Raw genomic sequence first — 22,456 nt, 5'->3', positions numbered from 1 at the left:
CCGTTTTGCTAGGGTTTTAAATCAATTTTATTACTCTTTCCAAAAAGTCCAGATTTTGGTTTTGTTGTTACAGATCCTCCTTCATTTACAATGAAGTTGTGTCCCACTTAAAGTGTGTTTTTAACTTAAGATATTTTCAACTTAGAATGGGTTTATCTGGACATAATTCCAATGTAAGTTGAGGAGCATACTGCATGCATATTGCTTTCATATTATTGGAGTGATAAAATCGTAAGTTGAACCACTGTATGTTGGGAACCATCTATATTTCATATTTTATATTTGTTTTTTAGTGCATTAAATTCTTCTTTTCTCTTTCTTTGGGTTTAATTTTCTGTACTTTTTCTAATTTCTTGAGATGACTGCTTAGTTCATTAATTTTAAACCTTTCCTATAATCAATATATGCAATTATAGTTATAAATATTCATCTAATCATAGCTTTAACCTTATCCCATGACTCTCAACATTCAATATTTTTATCATCATTCTATTAAAACATGTTAAAATGTTATTTAGATTGTTTTCTTGGGTTATTTAGATGTACATCTGCATTTTCAAATACATGGGGCCGGGCGCAGTGGCTCATGCCTATAATCCCAGCACTTTGGGAGGCCAAGGCGGGTGGATCACCTGAGGTCAGGAGTTTAAGACCGGCCTGACCAACATGGTGAAACTGCATCTCTACTAAAAATACAAAAGTTAGCTGGGCGTGGTGGCACGTGTCTGTAATTCCAGCTACTTGGGAGGTTGAGGCAGGAGAATCGCTTGAACCAGGGAGACGGAGGTTGCAGTGAGCCGAGATTGCACCACTGCACTCCAGCCCGGGCAACAGAGTGAGACTCCATCTCAGGAAAAAAAAAAAAAGGGAGTTTTCTAATCATCATTTTTGTTATTGGTTTTTAGCTTACTTGCAATGTATTTAAAAAGTGTATTTTGTATAATTTCAGTCATTTGAGATTTGCCAAGACATGCTTTATGACTCAGCATATGGTTGATTTTTGAAATTGTTTCTTGTGTGTTTGAAAATAATGTACACTTGTAGTTGTGAGCTCAGTATTCTATATATGTCCATTAGGTTATAGTTGCTGACTGTGCTGTTTGAATCTTTTATATCCTTACTGACTTGTCTGCTTGTTCTGTTAAATATTGACAGAAGTGTGTTAAATTCTACCATAATGATTGTGGATTTGTCTAGATGTAGATATGTTGCTTTTTGCTTCATGTATTTTGAGGTATTAGGTGTATATAATTTTATAATATTGGCTGGGCATGGTGGCTCATGCCTGTAATCCCAGCACTTTGGGAGGCTGAGGCAGGTGGATCCTCTGAGGTCAGGAGTTCAAGACCAGCCTGGCCAACATGGTAAAACTCTTGTCTACCAAAAATACAAAAATTATCCAGGTTTGATGGTGCACGCCTGTAATCCCAGCTACTTGGGAGGCTGGGGCAGGAGAATCGCTTGAACCTGGGAGGTAGAGGAGCCGAGATCGTGCCACCGCACTCCAGCCTGGGCAACAGAGTGAGACTCCATCTCTAATAATAATAATAATAATAATAATAATAATAATAATTTCATAACATTATAACTTCCTGGGAAATTGAAAATCTTGTTATTAAGACAGGCCCTTCTTTATCTCTAGTAATGCTTTCTGCTTTAAATTCTATTTTGTTTGATAATTAATAATATAGATAGTCCAATCTTTTTTGGATTAGTATGGTATATATTTTCCATACCTTTACTTTTATCCATTTTGTATCCCCCCCAGCTTTTTTTTTTTGGTTCACCTCAATTTCAGCTCACTGCAACCTCCACCTCCAGGGTTCAAGCAATTCTCCTGCCTCAGCCTCCTGAGTAGCTGAGATTACAGGCGCCTGCCACCACACCTGGCTAATTTTTGTATTTTTGGTAGAGACGGGGTTTCACCATGTTGGCCAGGCTAGTCTTGAACTCCTGGCCTCAAGTGATCCACCCGCCTCAGCCTCACAACGTGCTAGGATTACAGGCATGAGCCACCATGTCCAGCCCATTTTATATCCTTAATGTAATCTTCTGTAAACACTATACAATTGAAAACATTAATCATCTGGCAATCTTTGTCTTTTAATTGGACCATTTAGTCCATTTATATTTAATGTAATTCCCGATTTCTTTTTTTGGTGGGGAGACAGGGATTAGCTTTGTCATCCAGGCTCAAGTGTAGTGGTGTGAACATGGCTCACTATAGCCTCGACCTCCTAGGCCCAAGAGATCTTCCCGCTTCAGCCTCTCAAGCAGCTGGGACTACAGGCGTGTGCCACCATGCCTGGCTAATTTTGTATTTATTGTAGAGATGGGGTTTCACCCTCTTGCCCAGGCTGGTCTTGAATTCCTGAGCTCAGGCAGTCTGCCGGCTTTGGCCTTCCAAGTGCTGAGATTACAGGTGTGAGCCACTGTGCCTGGCCTAATCCCTAATATATTTGGATTTAGATCTCCCATGTTGTTGTGTGCTTTCTATTTGTCCTAGTTATACCCTGTGTTCATCTTTCTCTCATTTTATTGCTTATTTTGGATGACTATTTTTTTAATATTCCATTTCCTTCCTCTATTATCTTGGAAATTATATATCCTTTTTACTCTTCTTTTGGTGATAAGCCCCAAGATCACAGTATTCCTTCTTGTCTTATATTAATTGAAAAGAGCTTCATGCTCTGAAACACCCTAACTCTACTCCTGTCCCCAATTTTGTATTATTATTGTCATGTATTTTAAGCTATATATATATATTTAATTAATTAATTAATTAATTAATTTTTTGAGGTGGAGTCTCGCTCTGTCGCCCAGGCTGGAGTGCAGTGGCACGATCTCAGCTTACTGCGAGCTCCGCCTCCTGGGTTCAGACCATTCTCCTGCCTCAGCCTCCCGACTAGCTGGGACGACAGGCGCCCGCCACCACGCCCGGCTAGTTTTTTTTTGTATTTTTAGTAGAGACAGGGTTTCACCATGTTAGCCAGGATGGTCTCGATCTCCTGACCTCGTTATCAGCCCGTCTTAGGCTCCAAAAGTGCTGGGATTACAGGCGTGAGCCACCGCGCCTGGCCAATTTTTTTTTTTTTTTTTTTTGAGTTGGAGTTCGCTCTTGTTGCCCAGGCTGGAGTGCGATGGTGCAGTCTCGGCTCACCGCAAACTCTGACTCCCGGGTTCAAGCGATTCTCTTGCCTCAGCCTCCTGAGTAGCTGGAATTACAGGCATGCGCCACCATGCCTGGTTAATTTTGTATTTTTAGTAGAGACAGGGTTTCTCCACGTTGGTTAGGCTGGTCTCGAACTCCTGACCTCAGGTGATCTGCCTGCCTCGGCCTCCCAAAGTGCCGGGATTACAGGCACGAGCCACTGTGCCCGGCCGAGGAATACATATTTCAAATACAACAACATTTTAAATTTTTTATATAGTCACTCTCAATTTATATTTACCTATATTTTAATACTTGCTATTTTTAATGTAATACTTTCCTTCTTGCATCTCTGACTTTCCATCTGGGACTATTTTCCTTGGGCCTGAAGAATATTCTTTAATATTTCCTTTATTGTGAGTGAAAAATAATTATGTTTTGGTTTGTTATCTTTAATTCATCTTTATACTTGAAGGATATTTTTGGAGGGCATAAAATTCTAGGTTGGCAGTTATTTACTTTTAGTACGTTAAGGGTATTCCATTATTTTTCTGGATTTCCTTGTTTCTCTTGAGAAATCAGCTGTCTGTCTAATTGTTGCTCCTTTGACAGTGATCTGTCTTTTATTCTATGGCTTCTTTTAAGATATTTCTTTTTCCTCTGGTTTTCAGCAATTTTACTATAATGTACCTAGGTGTATTTCCTTATAATTCTTGGAGTTTTTATGGACTTCTTGAATCTGTAGCTTTATGTGTTTAATTTGCTTTGGAAAAAATCTCAGTTATTATCTTTTCAAATATTTCTTCTTTCCCATTTTCTCTTCTATCTTTCCAGATTTCCAATAACAAGTGTACTAGGTATTCTTACTCTATTATTTATCACTCTTAACTTTTTTGTCTTTTTCATTCTTTTATTCCTTCATGCTTCATTCCAAATATTTTCTTCTGATCCAACATCCAATTTCCTTCAGCTTTGTCTAATCTGTTATAAAACACACCCGTGACTTATTAAATTTAATATAATAAAATAATATAATGAATACAATGTATAATATAATATAACATATAATAATGTAACATAATATAATATAATAAATATAATAATATTTTTTCCTTTCTAGAATTTCTGTTTCTAGAATATCTGGAGACTCTCTGAGTGTCCGTTGTTCTATTTTCCATTGTTATGCTGGTTTTTATGTTTATTATCTTTTCCTCTTATTTAGTTATTTTTGCTGTTATAGTGAGCATAGCTATAAAATTAATTGTGGAAATTATTTGAGACCTAGGATGATCTTATCTTCCTCCAGAGAGGACTTACTTTGCTTTCGTCAGGAGTCTGGGGCCAAGAGTACCCTGAGATTAATTTAATCCAATTTCATGGATTGAAATGATTTGAAGGTGAGCTGCAATGTCTGCAAAGGCCGGGCTATTTCTGGATAATATTTACTCCTACAGTACAGTCCTTTAGGGTCACATCCCAAAGATAAGGATTTTCCTGGGACACTCACCTTGGTGGGCCCTGGACCCCAGTATCAGATCCTCTAACCATATGATGCTGTGTAAAGTGTTGCTCAGACTCTCGTCCTCTCTGCTGTGTGACCTGACCTTGGCTAACAATGAGGAGAAGAGTGGCTTCAGACTGTGGGTTTACCTCCTGGGCCTCCATTTTTCCTGGTCTCTGGCTTGCTAATTCTTCACTCTTGTGTTAGCTATCTGATGCTTCCGGAAAGATAATCCCTATATTTAATGCAGCTTGTATGTTTGTCCTTATTGGGAAGATTGGTATGAATTACCTAGCTGCTATGGTTGTCTGCCTCTAATTTCACATCATTGTCAGCCTTCTTTCTTTTGTATTTCATGGACATTTCAGGGAAAGAAATGTCCCTTCTTCTCTCTAAAGCCAGCCCTTATAGGTGTGGTTTGGTCTCCTTTCTCTCCATACTTGTCTAGAATCATAACGCATCTTCAATCTCTCGTTTAACACTAGAGCCTTCTACAAACACGTTCAACTATCCCCTATACAAACAAATACAACCAACAAACACGTTTTCCTAAACCTTGCTATTCTTTCCAATCACAAGCCTATGTAGTACTATTTTTGGTGACGACTCTTGCCAGAACAGTTTATCGACTCCTTTTTTTCCCAGAGTAATATTGACAAGTCTGCTCAAATCAGTGTTCCCAAGTTGATTGATTCACTTGGCCAGAACGAGTTTACATAGAGAAGAGTGAAGGGGGAAGATAAAAAAATGAAGAGATGCAAGAGGAAATTTATAATGTTTTATTTTTCATTTTTGTGGCGGTGTCTTGCTCTGTCACCCACGCTGGAGTGCAGTGGCACGATCTCGGCTCACTGCAACCTCCACCTCCCAGGTTCAAGCAATTCTCCTGCCTCAGCCTCCCCAAGCTGGGAATACAGGTGCCCGCCACTACACCCTGCTAATTTTTTGCATTTTTAGTAAAGATGGGGTTCCCCCATGTTGGCCAGGCTGATCTCGAACTCCTGCCCTCAAGTGATTCAGCCACCTCAACTTCCCAAAGTGCAGGAATTACAGGCATGAGCCACCATGTCTGGCCATATATGTATATATATATTTTATTTCGAGATGGAGTCTTGCTGTTTCGCCCAGGCTGGGGTGCAGTGGCGCCATCTCGGCCCACTGCAGCCTCTGCCTCCTGGGTTCAAGCAATTCTCCTGCCTCAGCCTCCTGAGTAGCTGGGACTACAGGCACGCACTGCCATGCCCAGCTAATTTTTGTATTTTTTAGAAGAAATGACCAACATTTCACCATGTTGGCCAGGATGATCTTGATCTTCTGACCTTGTGGTCCACCTGCCTTGGCCTCCCCAAGTGTTGGGATTACAGGCGTGAGCCACCACGCCTAGCTCATAATGTTTCAAATTATGCAGACAAGCCTGGGATTATCCCATAAAAATTATCTGTCCCTTGTTCTTATTTTTTCTTTTTCCTCCCTTTTGTTATCAGAGTTTTTGAAGGGGCAATTTATCCTTGTTGTTTCCATTACTCAAACACATGCTCTTATTTAAACGTCACCAAAAGCTTCCCACTTGCCCATCCAGTGCCTTTTACCAATCAAAACTCATTCTCCTTGTTCTCCTTGTAGAATTCATCAGGCTTTCATCCCTCAAGTTTCTCCTCCCCTGTGTTCTGGAATGCTTGACTTTCTCAGCTCTCCTGCCTACTCATTCTTTTCCACCTTCCATTCCTTTCTTCTGCTTCCTAAAGGTAGAACTTCCAAAGGTTCTTGGCCCTTTCTCTTCTTTCGTCTTCTCATCATAGACTTTGTGCCTTAGTAGATTCATGGCTTCCACCATTCTTTTTTGGGTGAGGACACCCAGATCTAAATATCCGGCCTAGGCTTCTCTGCGGGGTTCCAGTTTTGCATTTCTGAATGACTGCTGTTTTTTCTAGCTGCGTGTCCTAGAAGTCCTTCAAAGATATTTTTAAAAGTTGAGCTCATAATTTCCATCCACAAACTTCCTATTTCTTATTTCCCATGTCGATTAATATCACAACGGCATCTCTATACTTCTTCTTTTTTCTCTACATTAAGTGCCCTTTCTTTCATCTCCACTTGTTCAAATCCCATATAGCTTTGAAAATTCAAAGGTTTCTTCTTCAGAAAACCTTAGAGTCATGTGAAAAAAGTATGGGCTTTAGCAGTGAGACATGTGGCTCAAATCCAGGCTCCATCACTAACTGTATGACTCTGTACAAGGTGTTTACTGCAAGCTTGAGTTTTTCTCATCCATAAAGTGGGAGTCAGCGTGACTAGCTCACAGGTTTATTGATAAGATTAAATGCATTATTTATGAGCATGCTCTATGTCTTTTATTAGACTGTAAGCTGCTTGAGAGCAAGATTCATGTCTGATTAATCAATATATCCCCAGGTACTTATTAGTTATCAAATGAATGAATTAATATTGCACATTTTGCCAAACAACATGGTGCTGATGTCAGCATTTTATTCACCCATTAAAGAGATCAAACCTACTTTATTTTGGTCAGTATTGCCTAATTATATGCGGGCACTACTTTGATATTCTTATTTTATTTCTACTCAGGTTGAATGGCTTGACTTAACGTCAGAGGGGTGCTAAGATGGGAGAAGGAATCGGGGGCTTTTAGACCTACCCTGGGGTCAGTTTTTTGTTGCCCTCTCACTTGCAGAAAAGTTTGAATAATTGTCTAGTGAGCTTAACAGTGTAGACAACTGGCCCTGGCTGGAAAGGTCCCCAAGTCCCATTGCCTCTTTTTATTTTTGCTTAATTTATCCAGATAATTCCTTCATCTCTTCACTTCTTTTGATCTTTGATGAATAGCCTCTTGGGTCCAGGAAGCCATCTGTTCCTACTTCCCTATTCTCATTCTCTCTCTTGCCTCCTTCCTCCTCCTTGTCCTTAAAAATGGGCGAGGCTAGCTGGAGTTTTCCTGGAAAGCCAGCCCTCACCTGGGAAGGGATCTTTTTCCAAGGGCATACCAGGCCCAATGCACCTGTCTGCTAAGGTGAACATGCCAAGCACTTGTCCCTCTCTTGGCCTATCAGATGCAGCTGAATACACTTGGCTGATGCTCCAGCAATTTGGTTATTCGTTTTCGTCTCTCGGCTGAGTGTCTACACCTGGTCAGAGCTTGGCTCACGCACTTCCTAGTTCCCTCGGCTGAGTGTCTGCAGCCATTGCACGTTTGCTCTTTCCCTTTCTCCTCACTTTCCCTCATTAGGTAAGTCCTTCAAGGGAGAAATAAATGGAGGTGAGGTAGGAGATGGGCATGCACGCTAGTGGCATTCCCTTTGAATAGCTGGAAAAGATCTTAGAACATAGTTTTCTGGTCAAGGCCAGTGTAGTAAGCTGAATTATTGCCTCCTCCAAAATATCAGGTCCTAATTCCTGGAACCTATAAATATTACAGCTGAATATTGGTGTCCTATCCCAAATTCATCTGCTGAAATCCTAATGCCCAAGGTGACGGTAATAGGAGGTGGGGCCTTTGGGAGGTGCCCTTGTAAAAGAGAGCGCAGAGCTAGTCCCTCCCACCATGTGAGGACACAGCAAGAAAGTCCATCACCATGTATGAACCAGGAAGCGAGCCCTCCCCATGTTACTGGATGGAAGGTCTTGACTGTGAGTTGTCTAGGTTCTTGGGGTGTTGAACAAAGAGTTGAACAAAATGCACAAACAAAGCAGCAAAAGAATGAAGCAATGAAAGACAAATGAAGCAACAAAAGAATGAAGTAACACAAGTACAGATTATTGAAGCAAAAGTACACTTCACAGAGTGGGAACAGGCTCGAACCGGCAGCTCAAGAACCTCCCAATTCGGGTTTTTATTAAGCTGAAATAATTTGGTAACACCCCTAGGTGCCCTTTAGAGGTCTCCAGTTGGTTCCATCTTATGAAGGATTGGCCTGTGACCAATCAGAGGCTGAAGTGGAAGCTTGGCCTGCCATCAATCAGAGGCTGAGATGGAAACTTCTGTCTTGTTATCACTGGAGTAAAAATGTGGCCTGTATGCTGCCTAATCTTGCCTAGAACTGGCTGCACCTGCTGTTCTTTTGCTTATGCCTTAACCCTTGGTTACCCTAATTCCCTATTCTCCTGTCTCACCCAGATATCAACTCTGCCAGTGTCCTGACCTTGGACTTCCCAGCCTCCAGAACTGTAATAAACAAATTTCTGTTGTTTGTAAGCCACTCAGTTTATAGTAGTTTGTTTCAGCAGCCTGGAAAAACTAAAACATTTACCTTATTTGGATAAAAGGAATTTTGCGGGGCTGGGTGAGGTGACTTATGCCTGTAATCCCAGCACTTTGGGAGGCTGAGGAGGGTGGATCACTTGAGGCCAGGAGTTCGAGACCCACCTGGCCAACATGGCAAAACCCCGTCTCTACTAAAAATGCAAAAAGTTAGGTGGGCATGGTGATGAATACCTGTAATCCTAACTACTTGAGAGGCTGATGCAGGAGGATCACTTGAGCCCAGGAGGTAGAGATTGCAGTGAGCTGACATGGTGCCATTGCACTCCAGCAGCCTGGGCAACAGAATGAGGCTCTGTCTCAAAAAAAAAAAAAAAAAAAGGATTTTGCAGATGTGATAAGAATTTTAAGATGGGGAGATTCTTCTGGATTATCTCGGTGGTCCCTAAATGACATCACAGGTATCTAGTTCTAGGCTGAATGTTCATGGGTGAGCCCACTAAGAGCTGCTGCTCCTGCTACCACCAGGAAGCTGGCCACCCACTGCAAAGCAGCCATACAGCTGCTACAATCTGTGCCCCCCAAACAGATGCCTCACATCCAAGGCTTCTGTCCCCTCTGAACCCAGTTCGAAATTCAAGTCTTGCATGACTGCCCGTTATTTGAGGAATTTAAATTACAACTGGGACTTTGGTTGCAGGGGTGCATGGGAAATGTGGTTTTTAGCATTCCAGCTTCTGCATTTCAGGAAGGCAACTTTCCGTTGTGACAGTAGTTGCACTCCAGATGCCATGGATTTTGAATGGGCCAGTCCAAAATTTCTTCCACAAACACCTACTGTGTGAATAGTAGGGCTCTAAGCCAGTTAGAAAGCCCTGCACGCAAGGCACTTACTTTCTTATGGGTGTAGCTAGTAAGTTCATCAACAAATAAACCCAGTAATTTAAGATACTGTTATTTGCCACAAAGGAGATAAAGTAGTGTAATGAGGTAGTTACTAACAGTGGGGGTTGCTTTAGCTATGTAGATTTATATATAGATTTAGCTAACAGAACAGTCAGAAAAGTTCTCTTGACCTGGCATTTTTTGTTTTGATCTGAATGGTGAAGAGGCAGCCATGTGCAAGTCTGGGGAAATGGTGTTCCAAGAGGAAGGAATAGCAAGCGCAAAGGGTTGGAGGTGGGAATACCTTGGCATGCTCAAGGGAGAGAAAGAAGCCACTGTAGCTGGAGTGTGGTGAACGAAAGCAGAGTGGAAGGAAATGAGGTTGAAGGACTAGGCAGATGCTAGATCCCCAGGACCTGATGGGGATTTGGATTTTATTCTTGTGACAACAGGAAATCACTGGGAAGTTTTAAGTGGGGGAGTTAGAGTGGGTTGAATAGTGACCTCCACAATTCATGTCCACTGGGAAACTCTGAATGTGACCTTATTTGCAAATAGGTTATTTGCAGAGGTAATGAAGGCAAGGATGAAGATCCATCCTGGATCAAGGTGGGCTCTGAATCCAATAAGAATGTCTTTGTAAGAAACAGAAAATGAGTCACACAGAGAAGAGGGTAATGTGGAGATGGAGGTAGGGGTTGGGGCGATGCAAGCCAAGGAGTGGCAAGGATTCCCAGCAACCACCAAAAGCTAGGAGAGAGGCAGGAAATGGGTTCTCCCTTGGAGCCTCCAGAAGAAACGGATCCTGCTGCCATCTTGATCTTGAACTTCTGGCCTCCCGAATGCTGAGAATACATTTCTGTCGTTTCACACCTCCCAGTTTATGGTACTTTGTTATGACAGCCACAAGAAACAAATACAAGAGTGATGTGATCTAATCAGTGCTATAGAAAACTCACTCTGGCTGTGTTCTGGAGGTGAACTCTAGGAGCCAAGACCGATGGTGGCAGGGAGACCTGTTAGGACTGGATGTGGCAGGGGTCCAAGTCGGAGATGCTGCTGCTCAGACTGGAGGAGTGTCTGGGTAGATGATGAAAAGCTTTCAGTTTCAGGATGTGCTAGGAAGGTAGACCCTGTAGATTTTACTCTTGGACTGGATGCTGGGGGAGGACTGAGAGATGAGAAAGAGGAGTTAAATCTGACTTTTAGGTTTCTGGCCTATGCTGCTGGCATGATTTATTGAGATGAGGAGGCTTAGGGAGCTAAGTTGGGATTGAAACGCTTTTTGGTCATGTGAAGTTGGAGCTGCGTATTTGAAATCTGAATGGAGATGCTGAGCTGGGCAGTTGGGCTAGACCAGTCTAGGACTTCAGGGATAAATAGACACAGGGATAACATTTGAAAGCCATCTACATATAGGTGACATCTAAAGTCTCGGGACTAGATGAGAGAGTAGATGTGGAAGAGAGAAGAGCTAATATCAGAGCTCTGGGGCATTTGAGTGATAGGTAAAAGTCCGGAAGAGACAAAGGAACCTGAGAAAGCATGGGGGGGAGGGAGGAGAAAAACCAGATAGAGGTGGGTGGCAAGTCACCCGAAGGAAGTATCTCTAAGATAAGATGATCAACTCTGATGCTGTTGAGGGCTCGAGCGAGATGAAGACAGTGGTGTGAGCATCAGCGTTGGCTCAACATAGGTCTTCGGGAAACTATTTTAGGAAGAGGTGAAGGAAAAGCTAGACTGGGGCTATTGGAAGAGAGAATGGGTGGCAAGGAGGTTGTGATGGTGTCTGCACAACTCTTTGGAGACGTTTCCCTCTGGAAAGAAGCATGGAAATGGCCCGGGTGCTGGAGAGGGGTGTGGGAGAGAGGACAGCGGCAGGAGAGGTGTCCATGAGGAGCGTGGTGATGTGATTCTGGGAACGAGTGGAGTTGTCAGCCCTCGACAGGCCAGGGGCAGTTCTTCTCTTGTGACCTAGGAGGAAGCAGAGCAGGTGCACCGGCTGCCGCCAGGGCTGGTGGATGGAGCTGGTGGCTGGAAGAGGTGAGGGAGGTCAAGCCCAGGGCTGGATCCCTGTTTCAGAACCTTGTGGGAAGGCATTCTTAGTCTCATATGTGGTCTGTTCATTCATCTCAGCAACATCCAGGTGGCAGGAGCCCAGGACTAAGCTCTAGCACTCTAGATCAGTGTAGAATGACTATAGTTAACAATAAAATACTACCTGCTTTCCGGCAGCTAGAAGGAGGATATTGAATGTTCCCAATACAAGGAAATGATGAACGTTTGAGATGATGGATATGCTAATTACACTGACTTGATCACTATACGTTGTATGTATGGAAACATCACTATGTACCCCATCGCTACAAATATGTGCAGTTATTATTTGTCAATTAAAAAAATTAAAAAATAATTTTTAAAGTCATTTCTGTGTCCAGGATCTAGAACCACTGCTTTCCTTTCTTCCCACCACCCACTGTCCCCCACCTTTCACCCTTGGGGATTTGGTAGGGCTCAGCGAGTTTTTCTATTAAACCCTATTTATTTATTTAGAGACAGGATACTGCTCTGTCACGCAGGCTTGAGTGCAGTGGCACGATCTGGGCTCACTGCAACCTCTGACCCCTAGGGTCCAGCGATCCTCTCACCTCGGCCTCTGGGGTAGCTGGGACTGTAGGCGTGTGTGCCACCATGCCTGGTTAATTTTTATATTTTTTGTAGAGACAGGATTTCAGCATGTTGCCCAGGCTGGTTTCAAACTCCTTGACTCGAGTGATCTGCCCACTGCGGCCTCCCAGTGTTGGGATTATAGGCGTGAGTAGCAACCTGCCCTACTAAACCCTTTACATGCTGAGGGTCTGATTACATCCCCTGTCCCTAGGAGAATGGGCTACTTCTTGTTCCTTCTCTTAGAAAGAAAGCGGCTGGGCGTGGTGGCTCACAGCTATAATCCCCAGAAGGGAGGCCAAGGCGGGTGGATCACAAGGTCAGGAGTTCAAGACCAGATTGGCTAACATAGTGAAACCCTGTCTTTACTAAAAACACAACAATTAGCAGGGCATGGTGGCATGCATCTGTAGTCCCAGCTACTCGGGAGGCTGAGGCAGGATAATCACTTGAACCTGGGAGGCAGAGGTTGCGGTGAGCTGAGATCGCGCCATTATACTCCAGCCTGGACGATAGAGCAAGACTGTGTCTCAAAAAAAAAAAAAAAAAAAAAAAAAGAAAAAAGAAAAAAAAAAGAAAGAAAGCTAATAAAGTAATTCCTCTTTGAGTCCTCTTGGAGAATAAATGACTCACTCTGCACCTATCTTTTAAAGTAGAGCCGCCACAGACACCCTTAGGGATCATGGCCTGTTCTCTTCCCTCTCACCCTGGTCCTTTGGTAGGGCTTCTTTCAGGGAGCAGGTTTTCTAATGCTTTAATTTTTTCCCAAAAAAGGGGAAAAGCCTCTATAAATTTAATCTTAGCTAACTAGTAATATGGTTTGGCTTTCTGTCTCTTTACCTTCCAGACGTGTTTAAAGTGTTCTATAGAAGTCTCCAGTCCTGTGTAATATCCTGCCCCCAAAGATTCCATGTTCAAACCAATTTTGGACATCTTGTATGTTAAAGGTTTAGAGAAGTCCTGCAGTTAAAAAAAAATTTGTTCTGTTTTAGTCAACATTGCTCAAACATATTTGACCACAATATTCTGCAGAATACATTTTGGGAAATTTCTGCTTATATAACCCTCAGTTTATCAGAAAGAAAACAGTCATTTCCCTTTACCATCTAGATGCAATGGACCCTATAAAATATTTTTCAGTCATTTTACATATAGTTTGTAGAAATAAAAATGAAAGGAGAGTGAAAAAAAAAACTCTGCTAGAAATTCAGACACCAGAATTTAAACACACCAAGTCCAGTTTTTAAAATTCTATGTTTTCTTGATTTTTAAGGTGTATATAACTCAAAGCGAACAATACTCTCCAAAGGCAACCAACTTCTCATTAGCTGTCATGCATGAATCTGGAACATCCATCTTAGATATACTGATTCAGATTTCAAACACATCTCTAATTAAATTTCACACTTACCATTGCTTCTGCCTCTTCTTGCATTTGCATTGTCAAAATACATAAAACAAATTTGAAGCCTTCAAAAACAGTTTTGTTAAAGAGAGGATGACCATCTTCTTTGCTTCATAATTGCAGAGCGTTTTTGTTTTTAGATTTGTAAACACCATTTAAGATGATCAAGCCACTAAGTTTTTCTATTTCCTTCCAGTGACCTTTGTATACACACTTGCCTTCAACATCTGTTCATTTAACAAAACATATCAAGGAAATTTCAGGCTGGGTGCACTGGCTCATGCCTGTAGTCATAGCACATTGGGAGGCTGAGGTGGGAGGATCACTTGAGGCCAGGATTTCGAGACCAGCCCAGGCACTATAGAGAGACCCTGTCTCTACCCACAAAAAAAAAAAAAAAAGAAAGAAAGAAATTAGCTGAGTGTGATGGCTTATGCCTGTAAGTTCCAGCTACAAAGGAGGATGAGGCAGGAGGATCTCTTGGGCCCAGGAGTTTGAGGCCTCAGTGAGCCATGATTGCACCACTGTACTCCAGCCTGGGTGACAGAGTGAGACTCTGTCTCTAACACAAAAACATACAAGCAAGCAAGCAAGCAAGCAAATAAACAAACAAACAAACACAAAACCCAAGTAAATCTCAGTGTACAAACATCACAAAAGTTGAAAAAACACTGCCAGGCATCTTTTTAGCAAGTGACATAGTCCAGGTCCTGTTGACAGAATATTGCATAATAAAGTCCTTCTGGTGGAATGGCTAACTGGATGGGAACACCATATTCCCTTTAGGTCTATGGAAATATATCATTTATCCATCAAATTTTGAGTCTCAGAAATGTGTCGAGGATATTGCCATCTGTAGATGTACAGTCTGAGATTTCACTTACACGGTCAATTTCATCACCGTCATTGGTATCTAGAGACCGGCTATCTCTTGGCTTTCTCCTTCGAATTCATCTAACAGTTGTGAAACATCTTCCTATATTTTTTTTCCTCTTTGCCATTATAGGCTGAAAGTAAAAAATTCTGAATTTTCAACTGCATTCAGTGCAAGCAAAAAGCAGGCTACAGAGAAGGTGTCTCTAGTCCTCTTCATACCTTCTCGAAGATGATGCCATACATCTGCCAAGGCAATAGGGAAACTGAGAATGATGAAAGTGTAATGATTAATCTCACGATCGCATCATTCTTCTAATCTAGGTCATTCTGCCATTTCTTTTTCTAAAAGTGTAGTTCGGAATAATTCATGAGTAATGATGAAATAGCAAAACTGTTTCAAGATATGGAAAAAATAAGAACCCTAAGCTCCTCAGATGTAACTTAGATGTATAAAAGGGTCCAGTGGGTGCATATGGTAATTGCAATATAGAGTGAGTCTTATTTTTTTAGGAAAAATAAGTAATTAGTTTTTTCCTTTGCAAACCCTTTAAGAAATAATAAAAATCAAGTAATACGAATCCTTACCAATAGAACTTCTCAAAAAAAAAACCCCTCAAAAATTGAAATTAGATCCAACAGATCCCGATGGAGTTCGTTGTCTCCATATTTTGACTCGTATAACTTTTTAAACCTTTCTGTAAATGGAAACATGCTTTTCCCTTTTGAGTGATATATGATAAATAAGTGATTTTAAGTAGAACATTTTATAGAGTTTTTTTTTTTTTTGAGGCAGCCTGAGCAATATAGCAAGACCCCGTCTGATCTACCAAAAAAAAAAATGTTTCTTTTGAGACACGGCCTTACTCTGTTGCCCAGGCTGGAATGCAGTGGTGCAATCACAGCTTACTGCAGCCTCAAACTCCTAGGCTCAGGCGATCCTCCCACTTCACCCTCCTGAGTAGCTGGGACTGTACACATGTGCCACCATGCCCGGCTAATTTTTATATTTTTTTGTAGAGACAGGGTCTCACTATGTTGTTCAGACTGGTCTTGAATTCCCAGGCTCAAAGCTTAATTCTCCCACCTCGGCCTCTCAAAGTATTGGGATTACAGGTGTGAGCCACCGTGCCTGGCCAAGAATAGTGTATTCTTAATTCATGTATTGAAAGTGTATTTTTGGACAGTCTTTAAAATATTCACGATATTTTTCTTTTTTCCCTCTAAAGTGACACATATCACTAAGTGGATTTGAGATATGTAAGAAAAATGTGATTTATAAAGTAAAAAAGGCAAAAAGTAAAAATAAAGTAAAAAAAGCAAAAAAGTTTGATTTTTTTAATAAATGTATATATTTTATAATGTTATAGCATATAAAAACATGTAACATATATATGTTATAACACATGAAAATCAGCAACTGTTTTTATTTTCCTGACATTTGGAATGCTTATATTTGAGATTTAAATATGTCTATTTTTATAATTTCTGACATTTTATTTCTTTTTTTGAGACCAAGTCTCACTCTGTCACCCAGGCTGGAGTGCAGTGGTGCGAGCTTGGCTCACCGTAAGAAATCACTTGAACTCCCCCTCCTGGGTTCAAGCGATTCTCCTGCCTCAGCCTTCCGAGTAGCTGGGATTACAGGCATGAGCCACCACGCCAGGCTAATTTTTGTAATTTTGGTTGAGATGGGGTTTCAACCAACTCCTGACCTCGTGATCCGCCCACCTCAGCCTCCCAAAGTGTTGGGATTACGGGCGTGAACCACCTGACATTTTATTTCTAATGGACATAATCAGACAGGAGATTTCAGCTGTTCTTTTCAAATAATACATTATAGTATACGGATTTTTTGTCACCAATAAATAAAAAGCCAAATTAGATAGAATCACCAATATATACATTTTTTTCTTTCAACTTACATTTTTGAAGTACCAAAACTCTGGGTCTGGTGAAAATAATCTTCAGATAAATTTGCTGAATTATTACCATTTTATTTTATTTTTTGTTTTTATTTTTTTAGAAACAGGATCTCACTCTGCTGCCCAGTCTGGCTAGTTTATTTTTAATTTTTTGTAGAGATGGGGTCTCAATATGTTGCCCAGGCTGGTCTCAAACTTCTGGCCTCAAGCAATCCCCCGACTTCAGCCTTTCAAAGTGCTGAGATTACAGGCATAAGGCATGGTGTGCGGCTCATTTTATGCTTGTTGTGAAGTTCCTGTATTTCATCATCAGGGTTCTTATCCTTCTTGTCTTCAGCCAGTGCTCCACCGTGGAAGTAAAATAAGCAATATATGACAAAGACTAACTTAATGAAAGACTGTATATGGTCAAATCCACTGACGGTCACAGGGAGTGCGTGGTTGAGTCACAAGTACGCTCACTTGTTTCTGCAAACAGTCACACAACCAGGACATTCTTAAACAGTTCTGTTTCAGAGGCGGATGATTTAAATAATCATTTTATTTGAGTTAAAAAACAGAAATAGGGCTGGGCACGGCGGCTCATGCCTGAGATCCCAGCACTTTGGGAGACTGGGGTAGGAGGATTGCTTGAGCCCAGGAGTTCAAGACCAGCCTGCGCAACATAGTGAGACTTCAGCTTTACAAAAAATAAAAATAAAAATTTGGCCAGGGGAGATGGCTCATGCCTGTAATCTCAGCACTTTGGGAGGCCGAGGTGGGTGGATCACGAGGTCAGGAGATCGAGACCATCCTGGCTAACATGGTGAAACCCCATCTCTACTAAAAATACAAAAAATTAGCCAGGTGTGGTGGCAGGCACCTGTAGTCCCAGCTACTCAGGAGGCTGAGGCAGGAGAATCGCTTGAACCCGGGAGACTGAGGTCGCAGTGAGCCGAGATCATGCCACTGCACTCCAGCCTGGGCAACAGAGAGAGATTCCATCTCAAAAAAAAAAAAAAAAAAAAAATTAACTAGGTGTGCTGGCCCATGCCTGTAGTCCTAGCTACTAAGGAAACTGAGGTAGAAGGATTGCTTGAGAGCCTGGGAGGTTGAGACTGCAGTGAGCTCTGATCACATCACTGCACTCCAGCCTTCTTTAAAAAAAAAAAAAAGAAAAAGAAAAGGAAATGGACACAAAATACCGTTAGTTTTTTTTAGTGATTCAAACCCCTGGGTCACTTTGCTGTTGTTGTTGTTAGAGATGGGGTCTCAGTATGTTGCCCAGGCTGGAGTGAAGCGGTCATTCACAGGCATGATCATGGTACACTGTGGCCTCCAATTCTCATCCCAGCCTCCTGAGTAGCTGAGCCTACAGTGTGTACCACCACACTTGGTTTCTGGATCACTTTTGAGAGATTTTGGAGTGTCACCGGCTGAAGGACCTTGGTCTGGCTAGGCAGAGCCTGGCCCTTGGGTGCTGGCCATGGTCTCTGGTTATGTGGGGCAAGCCTGACTCATTCTTCCTCTTTGAGGCTTCTTTGCATAGATTCCTTGCACACATCACTTTTTCATTTTCTATAGCTCAAAACAGATTTCAGTTTCCAAGACTGTAACTCAGCGTATGTGCATTTACATTTAGTTTGGGATATGCTAATGTGGCCAGCAGCACATTTCTAGAAAATTGCTCCCAGTGGCTGCTACTGCAAAGTTAAAGTTCTGATTTAATATTGACCCTCATTGACCGTGGGCGGGGAGGCTGACATTTTCATCCTCATCCCTAGGATCTTGGAGGAGTGTCCCCTGTGGGTATGGTAGCCTCTGGGGCCCTGAGCTGTGGACAGCGGATGAGAGGTGGAGTGAGCCTGAAGGGCAGTTGTTGTCACACAGAGCCTGGAGAAAGCATTTGGGAGGAGCTTCAGCCCTGGCAACTCCTCTTATCGGAGTTCCTCTGGGCCAGTCAGTGCGCATGTCACTTTCTTGCCAGGTCAGTCAGGCCTGTGTAGACACATCCCCGGCCTCTTTCCTTTGGAGCTGTGGTGTAAGCCCAGAATCAGTTCCCATCCATGGCCAACAGGGTCTTCCTCAGGCACTGGCCCCAGCAGAAGGACATCCCTCTGATCCCCTGCTCTTGGAAAACATCGCAGAGGTGGACGTGCTTTGCCAGGTCAGCAGTGCCAATAATAGTGCTGAGCCATGAACCCAAGGGCGAGCAGGAAAGAAAAGAGGATGGAAGAAAGACAAAGAGGAAATAGTATGGAAAGAGAAAAGAAAATTGAGAGAGGGGAAATGTGTAGAAAGATGAAAGGAAAATCAACATGCCTCATGGGGATGAGTCTTGTGCTGGTGGCAGTGCCTCTCTCATTAGGCACTGTCACTCCCAGACTGGACTCAGTGTCTGTTTTGCACAATGAAGATTAGGCAGAATGTGAATGGCATAGCAAGTGAGAGCCTGCTGACGTGGCGTGCTCTGGGGGATCAATGCCCATGAAAGAGAAATGTGACTACATTAGAAGCTCTGCAGAGGCAGATATTCAGAGCTTGTTCATTCCCGTACCCCAAAGCCCAGGAACAGTGCCTGACACGTCCTAAGCACATGATAAATATCTGTTGAATTAAATCGAATGTTAGGTGAATGCTGAAGAATGAAGTTGGATCTGCTATTGTCCTCGCATTCTCATGGATCTAAAGGTGAGTCCCTCTACTCCTCTAGGCTCCCATATTTAGAGACTACAGCTCCATGTCTACCCTTGACTTGGAACGATTCTCCCCCAGCGAGGAGGACACACCTGGGGCAGCACAGGAGGAGGTGGCTGCAGCCAGGTCGGTGGACTGGGCCCGACACAGGACAGACAGTTTCGTTCGTCTATGGTGCCGCTGGGGGTGTACCTTTTGGGTTGCTAGGAGTCAGGAATAGCATGCGAGCCCTGGAGGGAGGGGGATGGAGATCTAGAATAAAGGCCCTGTGCCTTGGACCCATGCAGCATTTAAATCATCATTCTGTTGTAAAGTAGGTGGCGTTAATATTTCTCAGGCGAATTGTCTCCCCCATGGGGAAGCAGAGCTTGGGCATCACGTGCTGGGTGCTGTGGGTTGCAGCTCTCCTGCTGTGCTGAGTTGGGTACTGGCTCCTACGCTGGGAGCCCTGGTGTAGACTGGGGAGGGGGCGGGGCAGCTGGAGGGCTCCAGCCATGTTTCTGCTATTTTCCACCGTAACGCTGATGGGAGCAGGGCTGTTGTAGGAGTTCCTGGACAAAGCTAGGCAGGAGTCTCAGGATCTCTACGATGCAGGACAGGTTTCTTCCCCTCGGGTTCTGTCTATGAGCAGACCAAGAACCTTTCAAATGACAGTGGTCACACTATTTAGTCTGAAACTGGGGTTTCCAAAAAGCCTAATTCGTTGTATAAAGTCAAATCAGCAAAAACCCAGTTGGACTAGGCTGCATAATTGGCATTTGCAGCCTCTCCCTATTGATGAATTCAACCTAACTACATGTTTTAAACGCATTCTACATTCAGGGATGCCATGAACAGATGTGCAGGTTGGGCACTGCACAAAGGTGCTTGGCTTATCCAGGAGTGTGGAGTGTGTGGGGGGAGTGGAAGGTGCATGGGTGCTGAAATACAGATTGTGCTTCTCTGTTGGATGTGCTCTGGGGGTTGCCTCCACCAGGAAAGAGGTGACTTTTTCTTCACACAAGGGCATAGCTCCACAGAGCTGTCATGCAGGCTGGTAGGCACTATACATGTGAGGGGGCCCCAGCTCTTTTCCCCAGGCTGTGTGCGTGTTGGGGATATGATAGTGAGGAAAACAGATCTCTTTCCCTCCAATTGCAAACAGACTCCTAGAAAGACAGGCACCTAAACCAACAATTGCAATCACACCACTTCTCTTTTCCTTTCCTGTAATATTCCTTTCTGATTTGTTGGAATGGTAGCCAGCTGTTAGCAACCTTGAAAAGGGGGCTGGACGCGCTGGCTCACATCTGTAATCCCAGCACTTTGGGAGGCTGAAGCGGGTGGATAACGAGGTCAGGAGATCGAGACCATCCTGGCTAACAGGGTGAAACCCCTTCTCTACTAAAAATACAAAAAAAATAGCCGGGCGCGGTGGCAGGCGCCTGTAGTCCCAGCTACTCAGGAGGCTGAGGCAGGAGAATGGCGTGAACCTGGGAGGCGGAGCTTGCAGTGAGCGGAGATCGCGCCACTGCACTCCAGCCTGGGCGACAGAGCGAGACTCCGTCTCAAAAAAAAAAAAAAAAAAAAAAAAGATAAGGCTACAGTGCTCTTAGGGATGACCCACAATCTCTGCGAAGGAAGTTTACCCTTGTTCCCCTTTGGCAGGAAGTAGAAGCCCAGCTGAGGGACTCAGCAAGGGGTCCTTTCATCCCATAGGCTTGTCCCCTAAGGATACATCCCATAGGCTTGTTCCCCTTTGGCAGGAAGTAGAAGCCCAGCTGAAGGACTCAGCAAGGGGTCCTTTCATCCCATAGGCTTGTCCCCTAATGATGTGAAGTCATCACAAACAGGCACAGGTGGGACAGGATGCTGAATCCCAGCTCCAACCATGGGAAACATTGTAACAGAGGACAGGTAACACGTGACAGCTCCCGGCCTGAAAGGAAACCCAGTCAGCAGAACTTTCGTTCATCAAACTAAGAGGGATGTTGTGGGTGTGTCTGTGAACATACTGCTTCGAGGCCAAGGCCGCTGCTCTGTAGGCCTCAACCCCATGGACAAGGAGGATGTGAGCTGGGAGGTTTCTGGGTTGGCATCCAGACTACTGGTCCTTGCTTCCACCTGGACCTGTGCATGGGGGAGCCAGGCACTGGCCCAGATACCAGCCTGGCCAGGACAGCCAGGAGAGGTGTGGCAGCCCCACCCCAAACCCATGGGGCCGAGTGGGTGGGTCAAGCTCTGTGGGCACATGAGACATTAGCCAGGCTGGCAAGACATTGGTCAGGAATCACCTAGTAGGGACCTGAGGGGCTTCAGGGACCCCCCTGATCCAGCACCCTAGAATGCAGTCTGTCAAAGATTGAATTCCTCTAAGCTTTTTTTTTTTTTTTTTTAAGACAGAGTCTTGCTCTGTCGCCAAGGCTGGAGTGCAGCGGCACCATCTCGGCTCACTGCAAGCCCCGCCTCCTGGGTTCACGCCATTCTCCTGCCTCAGCCTCCTGAGTAGCTGGGACTACAAGCGCCTGCCACCACACCCAGCTATTTTTTTTGTATTTTTAGTAGAGACAGGGTTTCACCGTGTTAGCCAGGATGGTCTCGATCTCCTGACCTCGTGATCCGCCTGCCTCGGCCTTCCAAAGTGCTGGGATTACAGGCGTGACCCACCGCGTCCAGCTGAATTCCTCTAAGCTTTTTACCGCCCATCATCCCTATTAAAGAAGGAGGGAAAATGTCTTAGCTTCAGCTGCTGTAACAAAGTACCAGAGCCCAGTGGCTTATAAACAACACGCAGTTCTTCCTCACAGTTCTGGAGACTGGGGGTCTGAGATCAGGGTGCCAGCATGGTTGGGTTCTGGTGAGAGCCTCTTCTGGACTGCAGATGGCACATTCTAGCTGTGTCCCTGCATGGTGGGAAGAGAATGAGACTCCTCTCTGGGGTCCCTTTGATAAAGGCGCTAATCCCATTTGCAGGGGCTCCAACCTCAGGACCTAATCACCTCCCAAAGGCCCCACCTCCTAATGCCATTCGTTACCTCTGGAGTTGGGTTTTTTTCAACATAGGAATTTTGGTCAGGCTGTGGGGAGCATAAACATTCAGTCCATAACAGAAAGGAAGTCAGCACAGATGAAATGTAACTCTGCTCTTTCGCTTAATTCTCACAGCAAACTGGCAAGG

This window comes from Gorilla gorilla, chromosome 1 (assembly GCF_029281585.2).
Source record: "Gorilla gorilla gorilla isolate KB3781 chromosome 1, NHGRI_mGorGor1-v2.1_pri, whole genome shotgun sequence".
Taxonomy (NCBI): Eukaryota; Metazoa; Chordata; class Mammalia; order Primates; family Hominidae; genus Gorilla; species Gorilla gorilla.
This window is presented reverse-complemented; position numbering follows the sequence as displayed.